General features: G+C 42.8%; 1 long non-coding RNA gene across 1 annotated transcript; it reads left to right on the forward strand.

The window, feature by feature from the left end:
* The first annotated feature begins 782 nt into the window (after nt 1-782).
* LOC146890129 (uncharacterized) lies at nt 783-6,764 on the forward strand. The gene is made up of 2 exons (XR_015735728.1): nt 783-1,680; nt 5,464-6,764. It is a non-coding gene; the product is annotated as an uncharacterized LOC146890129 (long non-coding RNA).
* Nucleotides 6,765-15,378: the final 8,614 nt, after the last annotated feature.

A 15,378-nucleotide genomic window follows, 5' to 3' on the forward strand; every position in this document is an offset into this window, starting at 1 on the left:
GTCATCCTGGCAATAATGTTTCATGCTCCGTCATGAGCACCAACCTTTACCTCCGAATTAAATGATTAAGGCGCTGAGAATGGACTCATTTGCTAGAGCGATGAAGTCTACTGGTAAAGTTAAGAGATGCTCCTCACACCCAGTTTTCCTGTTAGCTTTCACTCCTTCCTTTAGACACCATCATTTGCTTCCCTTGCCATGACCTTTCACCTTAACGTCACTGGCTCAACACAATGGCAGCATGCTAGGTGGTACCCAGCGCTTGAACTCTCCAGCAGTAGGCAAGGTCGAAAGGCCGGTTCTGACCCGTGGATGGTTCCGACCGGTGGACTGAGTCATCACTGATCTTTTCAAGGATGACACCGAAAACCTGAATGTCCCACATTCTCAGTCGACCAAGAGTGCGAGTTTAACGTTACAGATGCAGTTTCAAGCAAAGAAGTTTCAAGTTTAAAAGGAGATAGAAATGGATTTATAGTTTATCCTAGCTGTTACAGTGTCTGGTAGAGACTGACTAGTGGAAACAATTCTCTGTGAATTTCCTACGTTTCTACATATCTTAGGAGTGAAGCTTCTGACAGGCTTTGTTCTGGACTTTATATATGCAATATATATATATATATATATATATATATATATATATATATATATATATATATATGCAGCAAACTGCCCCAGCCTGCAAGAGTGACAAAATGTCTTCTTTCAGAATGGTGGAAAAGCATGCTGACTGATAGAAAAAGCCTGATTCCTCTTCTCAGCTGTCAGCCCGGCTCCTGATATCACCAGAGATAATGAAGTCCTTTGTCACGGACCCAAGAATCACACGACCTTTGCCAGCTCCTTATAAAACTGTGGCGGTCCGATATGTTCACTTAAAGCGGGTCCGGTTTCAGCTCCTTTACAGTTAGATCTGTTAGAGTAACTGCCCACAAATAAGCAACAGAAAGATCGTTGACTTCATTAGTTTAAAAATCTTTAGGGACTCGTTGCTGTTCTGAATAACCAACGGCGGTCGGAACCCCCCTCCCCACCCCGGGGACTTCTGTTGGCAAACGGGTGTTTCACAACACTTTTTTTTATGAAAGTACCAGCGTGTGTTAGGCAGCCAGTGTTTATTTTAGATACCAGTGTTGACTTTGAAATGCTGGCAGCAGTGCATGTGGGCTTGGCTAAACACTGAGTTGTATGATGGGAACCAGTTATTTATTTAAGCATTACCTAGCTGTGTAGAACTGCAGACTCTGGATAGCTGCTGCCCGCGCCTGCTTCAGTGGCCATAATGGCGTCGGCCAGAGTTTTAGCACACAGCGCTCGTGCGTTGTTCTCCTTTCTTAAAGTAGCAACTAATTATCTTGAGAGTGGTGTTTTCACTCGGAAGACAAAGTACTGAGCTCGGTATTTAGCTTGCCATTTGCTTCAGAGATGGATTTGGTGTTCTCTATGTTTTAGAAATCCTGGCCAGCCTGAGCCTTGGAGCCCTTCACTCGAAAGCAGCGTCCAGTTTTTCTGCACGACAGATGGCCAAGCGGCCACCTGCTCCCTTCCTGTTAATCATGACTCCGAGAGCTTGGGCAGAGGCTGGTGCCAGGTAGCTGGGGATGCAGGAGAAAAGCACTTTCCAAAGGTGAACCCATGATTCAAGGGCAAGCGTCATTTGTACTTATCTCAAACTGTGAGGTATGTCAGGAGGGCAACGGGGACAGGGCCCAGGGAAATGAATTTGACTCTAGGCTTGTCACTTTTTCTGTGCTGTCGGGCAAACCTTTGACCTCTCTGAGCATTCATCTTCCCAACCACAACATAGGAACGATGGATAATACCTTCTGTACCCACATGCTCGTGTTGTTTCGGTGTCCAATCAAACAGTCCAACTCTGGTCACTAGATACGGCAGTCACTTCACAAAAGTGCCTTTTTGGTTGTTAATTTAGAAGAGCCGTGAAGACCATGAAGTTATACATTAAAGGAATTATTATTAACGAAGAGTGTTAATAATACTCCTTTTGGGGGTTTTGATTTATTTCTTTGTTTTAGGAAAAAAAATGTTAGTCTAAGGATTAAATAAATGTGATCCTGAGTGTTATGCAAAATGTTACTGAAACATTTAAATCTTGGCAAAACTGACTCACATTTTTAAACACTCCTTGAGCGATAAGCTGGCTCATAATAATCAAAACCTCAACAGAATGGATAGCCCCTTTGGAGACAGATACAGAACTTGCTGTTTCTTTTCGTCTCCTTAGATTTTTCTTAAAGGAGTTAACCTCTGGGAGCTACTTCTGATGTAATTTGCCCCTGGAAGACCCTGTGCCAGGTGAAGAAGCCATGCACCTTTTGTCTGTCGAGTGTCAGCCGCCAGGACAGCACAGAAAAGCTCTTTTGGAACATCAGAGGAGGGGACTTACAAGCTCTGGGGACTGGGCTCTGTGTCCATATTGATGTGACCCAAAGGTGTGTGTTTGAAGGCAGTATGGGAAGACCCAACAAAACGCTCCTATTTTGTTTTTATTAAGAAGAGCAACACTGTGATGCTAAGAGCAGTTTCCTCGGGAGTATGAAACGAGGTCTGCAAATTTGTACTCACAGAGGTGAGAATTCAGATAGACCCCCGCAAAAGAATAAGGACTGTTAGATTTTAACAATTATATAGAAAAATTTTAATTTTCTTTTTAACCTCATTCTTCTTCCTGAATGTGACATTTTTAGCCTCATGTATGATCTTAATGACGTTGAAGGAAGTAAGAATAGAAAAACCACCAGGGGAGCATTTTAAAGCTTGCCCGGCTTCACCTCAGTGTGGTCCGTGAAGGGGTCACTGCCTTCATAGAAACTGTAATTGCTTCTTCCATGTTATTACGAGATAAACTTTCTCATAATGGGCCTATGTCCTGACTAGAAGATAAAGTGGTAAATTATTTACAAAATGATATATTATCTCAAATTGTGACTCACTTGTAATTGGTTATTGATTGATATCTTTATAATACCAAGGCTGCCATATGTGTTTCATGGACTAAAGATATGGCTTTCTGAGCCACTCTGTTAAAAGCAGATTGTCTTCATTGTAAATCTAACCCTGCTTAATACTGCACAGCATATTCATAGATCCCTTTATACTGTACAGTGTCTCCGTGGCCCCTTTATACTGCATAGTACATCCATAGGCCCCTTTGTAGTACATAGCATATCCATATTCCTGAGAATTACCTTTGATCACCTATATGCATTTGAAAAATAGATTAACAAAGGCATTCCAGGGCTTCCTAATAGTATTCAAACAGATACAGCTGGAAGGGATTCCCACAGCCAGTCATCTCAATCTAGTTGAAAAAACGATGGATAAATGGTAAAATCTATATATCTTGTGTTTCTTATCATAATGTTTATTAGTATCATCTGTTACATAGGGGCAACAATAACAGCAGGAAATGATACTATGATAAATTATGGTTCATAGTACCCATAGATAAGCCTCAAAGATCTGTATTTTTTGATATACTATTTGACTTTAACATGAATATGAAATAGTGTTGTTTTTTTCTCCTGGATACCTATAATGTTAAAATAGCTTTGTAGAGAGAAAAGCTGAGCATACACATGTGTAGAAATAGCATGAGAGAATCCCACTTCCTCATCATGTGACTCCAACAAATGTTAACACACGGACAACCTTGTCATATATATTCCACACAAAACTAATTCAATAAGCTTTGTTTTCCTTGTTTTGTTTTGAGACATTGTTGTTCTATGCAGCCCATGCTGGTCTGGAACTTGCCAAGGCCTAGCCCAGGCTCACTTCCTTCCATTTCCCACATACTGGGAATAGAGATATGCAGAACCATGTTTCAATGTATATTCTTTAAAATGTGCCTTAAAATAATGCTCATTTTTACAATAGACTATGATTCCAGTATTAGATGAGATTGGTAGGATATAGGCAGAAGAATGACCATTAGGACTTAAGAATTACTTCCATAAATGATAAGGTTTGAATACTCACTTCAAAGCAGGTCCAAGGTTTGACTTGATGCCTTGAGATTGTAGTTTATTGGTAAATGTAAAACTATTCCTAATTTCCTTTCATAACTTCTTGTGAATGGGCAGATGAGTACTTTGTTGGTCTTTGTGGGTTTAGTGGGACAAGGTGGTTTGATAAGCCACCAAGTGGCAGCAACAAAAGCTCTGAGATCCACCAACAGGAACAGGGGGTGCTACTTTCCTGTGTACTATCTCTAGCCCCAGACACCTCTTTCTTAATATTCTATCCTTGAAGTCACCTTTCCTTGGTCCCATGGTCTTGAGCAGTAGGGATTAAAAAGACACAGAGGAAATCAGTCTTCTGTCAGCAGGGAACTTGTCAATAGACAGTATTTGCACAGTGCTCTACAGCTAACAAGCCATCTCTTCCATGCTGCTGTGTCTAAGCATTGCCACAGCACGGCCAGATGGGCGTGACTGAGGGGTGAGTGCACTGCGGATCAAAGGTGAGTGACCAAGACATGAAACCGTGCTCCAAAAGATACTCTTTGAAGTCATGGTGGTTCCAGTTTTCTGGGTTGCAGCTGGGTGAAAGTTTTCTTTCCTCTCTCCCTCCGTCCCTCTTTTTCCAGTCTTAGGGTTTTTATTGCTGTGAGGAAACATCATGACCAAAGCAACTTTGGAAGGAAAGGGTTTGTTTGGTTTATGCTTCCACTTCATAGTCCACCACTGAAGGAAGTCCGGACAGGAACTCAAAGAGGGCAGGAACCTGGAGGCAGGAACTGATGTAGACGCCATGGAGTACTGCTGCTTCCTGGCTTGCTCCCCATGGCTTGCTCAGACTGCTTTCTTATCAAACTCAGGACCACTAGCCCAGTGCTTGGTCTCACCACATCAATTACTACTTAAGAAAATGCCCTACAGGTTTGCATATAGCCTGATCTTATTGAGGCTTTTTTTTTTTTTTTTAAAATTGAGGCTCTCTCCTCTCTGATTCCTTTAGCGTGTGTCAAGTTGACATAAAACTATCCAGCACAACTGGCCTCCTTTCAACTTGACACACAAACCCATCACTGTGAAGTCACACCCTTTCCTTTCTTGTTCATCCCCAAGATCATAAATTAATATTACAACATAAAATATTTTCATTTAAAAGTCCCACAGTCTTAAAAGTTTAAACACTTAAAAATTTCAGTCTATTTTAAAAGAGATCCAAAGTCTCTCAACTTTGGAGAAATCCAAGTTTCTCAACTGTGGGCTCCTATAACATCAAAAGTAAGGTAAATACTCTAGTATTTCAAGAGAAAATAACCAGGGCACAATCACAAACAAATCAAAGCAAAACCAACTCCAATTGTGTAAAAAAAAAAAAAAAGTCACTGTCCAATGTCTGGGATCCACTGGCAATTTTCTGGGCTCCTCCAAAGGGCTTGGGTCCCTTCCCTGCCTCTACCCTCTCCGTTACACATGGCTTCTCTTCTAGGATTCCACAGCTCCGACTCAACCACAGCTGCTGGTCTTGGTAGGCACCTCAGAGTATTGGCTGAAATCTTCTGCTGAAACTGTGCTGCCCTTGCACCAATACCCTCTCCTAGGCTCTCTGCATGGTGCCAAGCCTCAACTTCTCTGAACGATGCCTTCAATTCTGGGACTTCCGCTGCTACCGAGACTATACCTTCACCGATGACCTCCCCTGTCCTCTCATTGTGCCAAGCCTCTGCTGCTTTTCACGACCCCTTCATTCTTTCAAAGTTAGTATAACCTGGGGGAGTCTTATGCTACCAAGTTCAGCTGCCCACAGGAGGTACGGCCTTGACCACCTCTGGAGCACAGCTTCCACAGGCTGACTCTGAGGAAACATCTCCCAGAAGACTTCACCTCAGTGATGCTGGTCTCCTCTTAATTATCACGAATTTCTCACCTCCGGATGAACAGCATTGATTATTCCAGCAAAACAAACGTTTCCCATCAGTAGTCCTGGTGTCTTGTTAGTCATAGCTCCAGTTAACCAGAACCACCAATTCTTAACTCAAAATATGCGACACCCCTAATAGTGTCTTGAGCGACTCTCATACTTTTCTCAGGAACTTGACAAGCCAGGCCTCCATCATCTGCATTGCCCTCAACATTCTAAGCTCCTACAGAATAGCTCACTGAACTCTAAACACTCAATGGATTTTCTATTCCAAAGTCCACATCGTGGCCAGGTCTGTCACAGCAATACCCCATTCCTGGTACCAAATTTTGTCTTAGTTAAGGTTACTATTGCTGTGTTGAAATACCACGACTAAAGCAACTTAGATGGTAAAGGGTTTATTTTGGCACACACTTACACATTGCAGTCAATCACTGAAAGAAGACAGGACAGGAACCAAAACAAGGCAGGATCCTGGAGGCAGGAACTGATGCAGAGGGCCTTGGAGGGGAGCTGCTTACTGGTTTGTTCCCCTGGCGTGCTAAGACTACTTTCTGATAGAACCTAGGACCACCAGTTAAGGGGTGACCCCATCCACTATGGGCTGGGCCCTTCCACATCAGTCGCTAAAGAAAATGCCCCCTGGTTTGCATACAGCCAGATATAATGGAGACAGTTTCTCAATCGAGGTTCCAGCCTTTCTGAGGCATTTAGCTTATGTCAAGTTTACATAAAATAACCAGTATGTAATCCCTGTCTCATTTCTTTCTTCCTTCCATCTTCCCTCTCTTCCCTCCCTTCCACAGTCATTTTAAGGATTAATGATTGTATGTAAAATGAATTCACAATGAAGTGTTCTAGAGAAACAATCCAATGGTTTGTGTTTTTATCTCCCAGCTGGAAATGAAGGAAGCTCGGCCTACTTGTGGAAAGACTGGTTTCAATACTAATGATAGTAATGAAGACAGTGTACTAAAGGTACATTAGCTACAAAGTCCAGGTAGTCCCTGGGCTTGGGTAAAGAAGAAAACTCCGTTTCTAGATTTTATGAACTTCTAATGCAGTGGTTCTCAACCTGTATGTTGTGACCCCTTTGGGGGGTTGAACAACCTCTCTTTAGCAGGCATCACCTAAGACCATCAGAAAACACAGATATTTATATTATGATTCATAACAATAGCAAAAGTACAGTTATGAAACAGTAACAAAAATAATTTCATGAGGGGGCTGGAGAGATGGCTCAGTGATTAAGAGCACTGCTTGCTCTTCCAAAGATCCTGAGTTCAATTCCCAGCAACCACATGGTGGCTCACAACCATCTGTAATGAGATCTGGTGCCCTCTTCTGGCCACAGGAATGATGTCCCCTTTTTGTTCCTGGTGGAATGGATAGTTGTTGAGTTGTTGAAAGTACACAGAGAACATGGCATGGTTCCCGTGGTGACTCCTAAAACGAGAGGCTTTGAAAGGGAAGGGGGAGAACATATCTGCATGCAGCAATCAGCCCAGGATCAGAATTCACCATGAGGAAGGTATTCTGCATTGAGTCTGGAAAAGACAGCTGTTTTCCTGCAAAAAGCCATGGCCTGCACTGGCCTCTGTGCAACCTCTCAGGCACAGCTAATCGGATTGCGTATGAAGTAATTTTGTAATCTAGTTTTCAACTGGAAAGCAGTAAATCTTATGTCAAATATGCTCACATAAGGAAATCTATCTGCTAATGCATGAGTCTCTGATGGAGGAGGGTTATCTGTCTATTGTGTTATTTTCATTGGTCAATAAAGAGACTGCCTTGGGCCCTTGATAGGACAGAAAATTAGGTAGGCGGAGTAAACAGAACAAAATGCTGGGAAGAGGGCTATGAGCCAGACGCCATGGAGCCAGCCACCAGGTCAAACATGCTAAATCTTTTCCGGTAAGCCACCACCTCGTGGTGCTACAGATTATTAGAAATGGGTTAATATCAAGATATGAGAGTTAGTCAGTAACTAACTCTCTAAGAGATAATGGGCCAGGCAGTGCTTAAATGAATATAACTTGTGTGTTATTATTTCTGGGACTAAGCTAGCCGTGCGGGAGCCAGGTGAGGAGAAAAGCAGGCCTGCCCCGCAGCTCCATTTCTACAAGTCTCAGGAAAAAAAAAACATTGTGAGTCTTAACCTGGGCATAGATATAAATTGTTAGATCTGATATTCCACCAATATAGGATGGCTATTCCAAAGTACAAAGAAGAGTTTAGAAATCAATTAGGCAAGTACCACAGTAGTATATCCAGCGTAGTATTTAGACATGGGCAGAAAAGGGCGTGGCATATGCATATATACCTTATGACTTAAATGTCTACAGTGACAAACCCGGTGGCTTGGGAGTCAAACAGTTTTCATGTCTTCCTCAAGCATCTTCCTCACTGACTGATCATCCTCCGGGAATGTTCTTCCTGCTACCATTTTTTTTCGATGCCTTAGTATCTTCGGAGTTATCACTACCTTGTACATACTTCCTCTGAGTTGGCTTCTCGACCCAGCCCAGATTTTATTGCCCGTCTTCCCTCCTAATGCCCGGCTTCTGCTCTCACGCCAGACACCTATTTCTTTTTAACCACAGTTCATTGTGCTCCTCTGGGCTGTGAACATCTTGAGACTGGAACTGCAATCTTGAGTTACAAGCAAAATAGCCACTCCTCAAGATTTTCTGCAGAATTAATTTAGTGGAAATGAGAGAAACTCGCCATTAAGAGGCAGACGATAAGTCTCAGGCCACGCGATAACTGAGGGGTGTGGACGGAAGGGTGGGGAAGCTAGCTGGCACCAGCCAGTCTCATGTCCAGTTCTGATAGGAGATTGTGTGTGTGTCCACGAACGTAGTGGTAGTGCAAGGGTAGTGACTGTTATACCTGTGTATAAATGTTTTCAATGTAGCAAGTATGGAGACCAACTTGTTTTTTATGGTATATAAATATTAGCATTTCCCTAAATTTAAAACACTCTATACTTTTGCTCATTTGATGGCAGAAAATTCACTCTCAGCCTTACTCCACTCAAATCTCTCCTGGTAAATGGGACCACATGCTTGCGAGAACCCTATCAGCAATACCATCTGAGGTGGTTAGATTTCTGAGGTACTAGAGAGGTCATATATTCCAATAGACTTCTTCTGGGATTTCCCTCCTCTGCCGCTTCCACAGAGACCATCAAGACCTTTTCGGCAGGTGCTGGAGGTAGGTGCTGACACATTGAATCGTATCTTAAAGTCATTTCAGATACTTAAACAATAGGGAGCCTAGATCTGTCCAGAAATCTGTCGGATTCCTGTGCCTATTCCAGATTCCTAGACCAAGCGAAAACAAACTCCCTCTTTGATTCTGTAGAATCTGGGTCGAGAGTTGTAGCATCTTGACTTCTTTACCCTTTTTTTGGGGAGCATTATCATGGAATGTCTTGGGTGGGAGCTGGACTGGAAATGTCAACTAGCTATCTCCTAAGACTTCACCAGGGCTCGGGGGATGGCTCCGCTGGTAAAGTGTTTGCTCTGGAGTATAAGGACTTGAATTTGGATCCCACCATACCCCAAAAAGCAAAGCTGGGTAGCATGTGACTGTAATCCCAGTACTGGGGAGGCAGAAAGGTTGCTCCCTGGAGCTCATTGGCCAAATAGCCTTTCCAAACCTGAGAGACCCTCTTTCAAAAATAAGGTGAAATGTGGTTAAAGAAGACACTCAGTATTTGTCATCTGACCTTCGTGCATGCATAGGCTCGCCCCCCCATGCACACAAAACTCACTCCTGGTATAGTCCTTCAGCTATAGTTGGAGCCTTTATCCTGCTCTCTCTCAATCCTAGCTTTCTGAAGTTGGTGGCAGCCTGAGTTTCCCTGCGCCCGAAGCCGCAGTCCCTGCCCTGCAGCATGGAGACTCTCAGGCTTGGCAGTTGCCCCAGATTTCCATATCCTGTTCAAGATTCAAAACAGAACAAAACCCCACATTCTCATATAAAAACAATTTAGAGGTTGGTTTCTATTGAGAACTCAAATGTAACCCTGAGTCTACTATAAAAACAGCATTAAATTCCAATTTTAAATGATCTGTTCCTGTGTGTTCGTATGACAAGATCCTATAGAGTTGTGTACTCTACAAGAAACTTTAGCCTCTAACAAAATACCAAGCTGCCTTCCAGGTGCTAAACTACATGCAAGGAGTGTCTGCACTTACTATAAAGCTGCTAACATTTATCAAGTTGTTTTGCAACTTGAATAATTGTGACGTTACTTATAACGTTACTTATAACGTCATTTCATTTTTCAAAGATTTTGGACCACAGAGGACACCACTTGGATCGTGGTAAAACTTGGCTATGTTTTAGAAAGTGTGATATTCCTGAAGGGAGTTTAAAAAGAGGAAACATTTTAGTGGTCTGATAACATAATAATATGTCCCTTACAAAAGACAGTAATTAGGCTACACTTACAACTCAAGATTTAAACTGTACCCTTTCTATAGGTAGGACTCCATTCTAGAATAAATGTATTATATTGGGTACGATGGCACATGCTTTTAATCCTGAAGGCAGAGGTAGGTGGATCTCTGTGAGTTCTAGGATAGCCTGCTATACATAGTGTGTTCTGGAAAGGCTTAGAGAGGCCTGCTTCAAAATAAAAATAAAATAAATGTATGATGAGAAGACAAGAAACTAATATTTGAGAAAGGAGTGCTGACTTGTGCCTCTTACATGCTGCTCTTTAGTGACCAAAAGAATTGTTCAAGGCAAGATGTCCTCAAGGGTTCAACAGTGGCACTTACATATTTGGGGTACCCAACAGCTGCCTAATTGGAATTAAGGTCCACTCACTAGGAGTGGGTTCATGCCTAGTACTGTAAAAGGTAGCCAGTTCCCCATGGCTGGTGAGGTCATGGACCCTAGAGGATACCCTGTTACTGGCACTCTCCCAAATGGGTAAAATTTGTAATTGTATTCTAAATATGTATCTTTATGCCCACTGGTAGTGCCAATCTCATCCCTCATCAAAGACATTTCTCTTTGTATCAGCTGGAGAATTATTACAGAAATCCACAACCGGTCAAACTATAGAGAATGATTTGCCGTGAGGTGCCCGGTCCCAACTGACAGATCTACAACACAGTGTTCAGGTCCCTACCAGCCAGGAAACACTATGGGAGAGGAGGAAGAAAGCTTGTAAGCGTCAAAGGACCAAGGCATCTGGTGGGAGACAGTGTCTTTCAAGACTATTGTTGCTTAAGTAAGGCCAGCACAATGAGGACACCAGTTGACATTCCAAGAGGAACGGGGAAAACCTCACAAGGCCCCACCCCTAGATGCAAACCTACAAGCAATTAATTTGTTCACGAGAGAGGAAGAATGAACTTTCTCCTGGGACGAGTTCCCCGATAGGCTATACAATCCCAAGTGAACACCCCAAGTAAAACAGTGTCAAATGTTCTCAGCTGTGTGTGTGTGTGTTTAACCTTATGTATTCTGTTCAAACATTAGTAAATTAAATTAAATCTACCACTTTAAAACTTCCTAGTGGGTTGTATCTAGGCAATGAATACATATAGGGAAGAAGAGGTCATGAATTTGAGAGAGAATTGGGAACATGGGAGGAACTGGGAGGGGACAGGTCGAAATGATGGAAATTCAGCACACGTATATGAGAATCTCAAATAATTAAATAAATAAAGTCGTAAAACTGAAGACTAGTCCCACCAGTCAGTACCAAGCTAGTTGTAAAGACCTATGATTCAAGAAAGCAAAGCAGGGCAGAGTGTGCTTACTGTGTCCAAGATTTATGTCTGGAATGGAAAATATTGCCAATACGAAGAAAAGCAAAGGCCAAGGAAGTTGCTGACAGTGTTTTTAATTGGGATTCAGAGTTGGAAGCTGCCATGGTAGAACCTTCTAGGCTTTGCTACTGAGTGGGCTGAAGTCCAAAGAAGAGGGGGATATTAATATAAGAGGTATTGCCTAGGAAGGTATTTTAAAGCAGTAGATTTTACCCACTTAATGTTCGAACAGAATATACAAGGTTTAAAATACAAAGGGCCTACAACTAAATAGGAAGGCCTCACAGTGGGTCTAATAATGATTGTGATTTCAGGGTACAAATAGACGGAATTGCCATTTCACGTGTCTACAGCGATTGTGGTGTGATGTAAAATATCCATGACTTTTACTGGTAAAGGCAGGGATATGTAATATAGTATTATGGCTCCTGCCTACTTCATAAAGATACATGTCATTCAGCGTTAAAAAAAAAAATTCCACCTTATTTCTATGCCCCTTCTCAAGTTTTCAAGCACCCCTGTAGGGTAGATTCTTGGACATGTTTTGAATCAGCAACAGGGAACATATTTATGACTGAATGTGTGCTGCCCAGCCGTCGGAAAGATGCAGTCATTCCAGCGTGGAATGAGGGTGTGTCTGTAGTTTAACCTTTGCCGATCTGATAGGTGAAGTATTATTTTGGCAGATTTCCTTTGCACTGACCTAATTACAAGTGAACGAGCACATTTTCATGTATTAAATATCTGCTTTCTCTTCCCTGTGCTCAGATCTTTTGTTCTTTGCTCTCTGGTTCCTCAGGCTTGTGTGCTGTGAATGCCAGGGAGAGTCATCTGGGGAGACCTCAAGTAAACAGCACCCCCTGGAGTTGGCAGTGCAGAGGTCTGGATGCTGGGCCCATGAGCTCCTTCCCTGCTTCCCTGTCATCAGTTAAGTTTTCCCAATGGGATTTCTGTGTTGTTGTTTTAAAATCACCTGAACACACTAAAACAGAATCTGGAACTCTAAGCAGATCTCTTTCTTAGGTAGCAACCCTGCCTAAGAAAACATCTAAAAGAATTCACAACAGACTGTTAATGACAGTCATTTCCGACAGGAAGAGTGTCATGGGAAGGGTATGAAAAGAATCTTTAATGACTTTTTTGAAATATGTATTTATGTGTGACTTACATGCAATAAAGAAAACAAGAATACATGATAAAATTAAAGAAGAATATAAAAGAACAGCACAGGAATCCCTTTTCCTGCCTCTTTTCAACATATGAATTAAAGTAAATTAATGGCCTCCCCTCCTTCAGCCTGTACGGTGCTTTGAAACATCTCTCCCATGAGAAACAACCTGAACCCCATAGAGAAGCAGCCAACTACAGGTGAGGATAGGTGTGTACAAGGGGAGCCCACTATCCTAAGTGGCAAGAAACCCACAGAGATGAAGGTGAGTGGTTAGAAAAGTTCTCAGAATCAACTTGTCAGTCAGAAAACCCTGTTTGTTTTCACAGCCTGAAAGATACTACAGACTCGTGGAATTCTGATGGTATTGAACAAAATGAAAATTAACTGGTTATACTGAAGAACCAACTTGTTAGTTTGAAAGTTAGTAATCAGTAAGAAGGGTCTGTTTTCTTTCTATATCTCCCCCTTTCTTCCTCTTTTTTTTCTTTCTTTGTTTTTTTTTTTTTTTTTTTTTTTGTAGTACTGGGGATCAAACCCAAAGTATTATGCATACATGTTAGGCAAGCAACATATCATTGAGCAACATGCCAGCTCTAGACTATCACAATTGTCTTAATTTTCTTGTACAGATGTGTCTTTTCTCATCAAAAAAAATAGACAAAAAGAGAGTTTTCTTCATAAAATGTAGTCTAGCAAGTGAATGAAGATAATATAATGAAATGTACCATTTGTCATTTTGACGATGTTTTTAGCATTTGTCACTACAAATGCAAGCATTTACAGAGCAAAACAACAAGCCAGACTGGAGATGCTGCTTAAAAGAGAACAAAGTCCCATGGAAAATATTGTCTTGCCAAAGCATAAAAGGGAGGGAGGGAGAGAAGAGAGAGAGAGAGAGAGAGAGAGAGAGAAAGAGAGAGAGAGAGAATTAAAATGAGGCAAAGGCCCCAGGTCCAGCTGCCAACTTGTAAGAAATATCCACAGACATTAAACAATAATGTAGGATTCCAGACTATAGCCTCTTTCAGCACAGAAACTGGAAGGGGGAATTGACTGTAGAAGGCAATTTTCAAGAACGTATCAATGGATCATAATATTTAGACCTTATCTGAGCCTGCACACAAGCATCCAGATATAAATAAAAGTAAAATTATGTTTAAAACATTTAGAAGAAGCCGGGCAGTGATGGTGCAAACCTTTAATCCCAGCACTCAGGAGGCAGAGGGAGGCAGAACTCTGTGAGTTCAAAGTCAGCCTTGGCAGAGAAACCCTGTCTTGAAAACAAAAACAAACAAACAAACAAACAAGCAAATAAAACACCCCCTCAAAACCAAAACAATTTAGAAGATAACGAGAAATGTGAACACTGAAAGATATTTAATGAAGATATTGAAGAAAAATTGCCACAGGCCACCCCATCTGAGTAAATCCTATGGATTATCCCCTGTAACAGCCCTATCTGCCCTCCTCAGCTCCTCAGGCGCTTCCTGGGAACCCACGGGTCTCTGAAAAAAGCTGACAAGCTAGCTGCAGATCCTCCTGTCCTCCATCCCCCTAAGTCCAATCTGCAGTCTCTCCCAGCTCTACAGCAAAACACCTGGGGCAGCCTCGCCAACCTCCTTTCACCTCTTAACCTCTCCCTCCCTGCACTCTGGATTTGTCCCAGCCAGCAATACTGCCAGGCACTCCCCTAGAAACCCACAATCTGGTCAGGAAACAGGCTAACACATCTTCACCTCCCCCTCAGCTTGTCCAAACCCAGTCCATGACTCTGATTCCTAGCACTCTAGCAGGCCACCTGCTGAGGCTTCTCCTTACCCGCATCTGCACCAGACTACATAAATCTTACCCTCCTAACCTCCCTCCCCCAGCTCCTGTCTTTATCCTGTACCCCAAATCGCAGGCTAGGAAAGCAGATAGGTAAACCGCAGGTCTTTCCCTTCCCTTCTGCTCCTTCAAATCAAATCCCCCACCCTTATCCCCAGCTCTGCAACCCCCCCCTCCACCCCTTCCCCCCATCTCCTGCAGACTCTATGTATTTTTGACTCCTAACCTCCCTCCTACCCTCTGCTTTGCCCCATGCTGGAACTTTAACAGGCACAGCCTGGGAAACCACAGATCTGGGAACCCACCGGCTCTCTCTGGCCGGGGAAGCAGGTAGGCTAACTGTAGATCTTCCCCTCTCCCTCAGTCCTCAAGTTTCATCTCCAGCTTGGCAGCAGACCACCTGTTGCATGCACCCCCTCCCCCGCCCCTGCCCTGAACCCATCTCCAGTGGATCACACACAGCTTCTACTCTAAAATTCGTTTCCCCATCCATTACTTTGTCCTGCCTCCCAACTCCAGCAGAACACTCTCTGGGAACCTACAGACCACCCCTGCCAGGAAAGCACAATCAGTAACAGCTAGGAGAAAATGTCTCCACCAAAGCCCAGCCACCCCGTCACAGCAGCTCCTGAATAGTCTAACAACGTGGAAGCACAAGGGAAGACCTTAAATATGACAGAGGTCCTTATC

This window comes from Myodes glareolus, chromosome 20 (genome assembly GCF_982192425.1).
Source record: "Myodes glareolus chromosome 20, mMyoGla1.1, whole genome shotgun sequence".
NCBI classification, from domain to species: Eukaryota; Metazoa; Chordata; class Mammalia; order Rodentia; family Cricetidae; genus Myodes; species Myodes glareolus.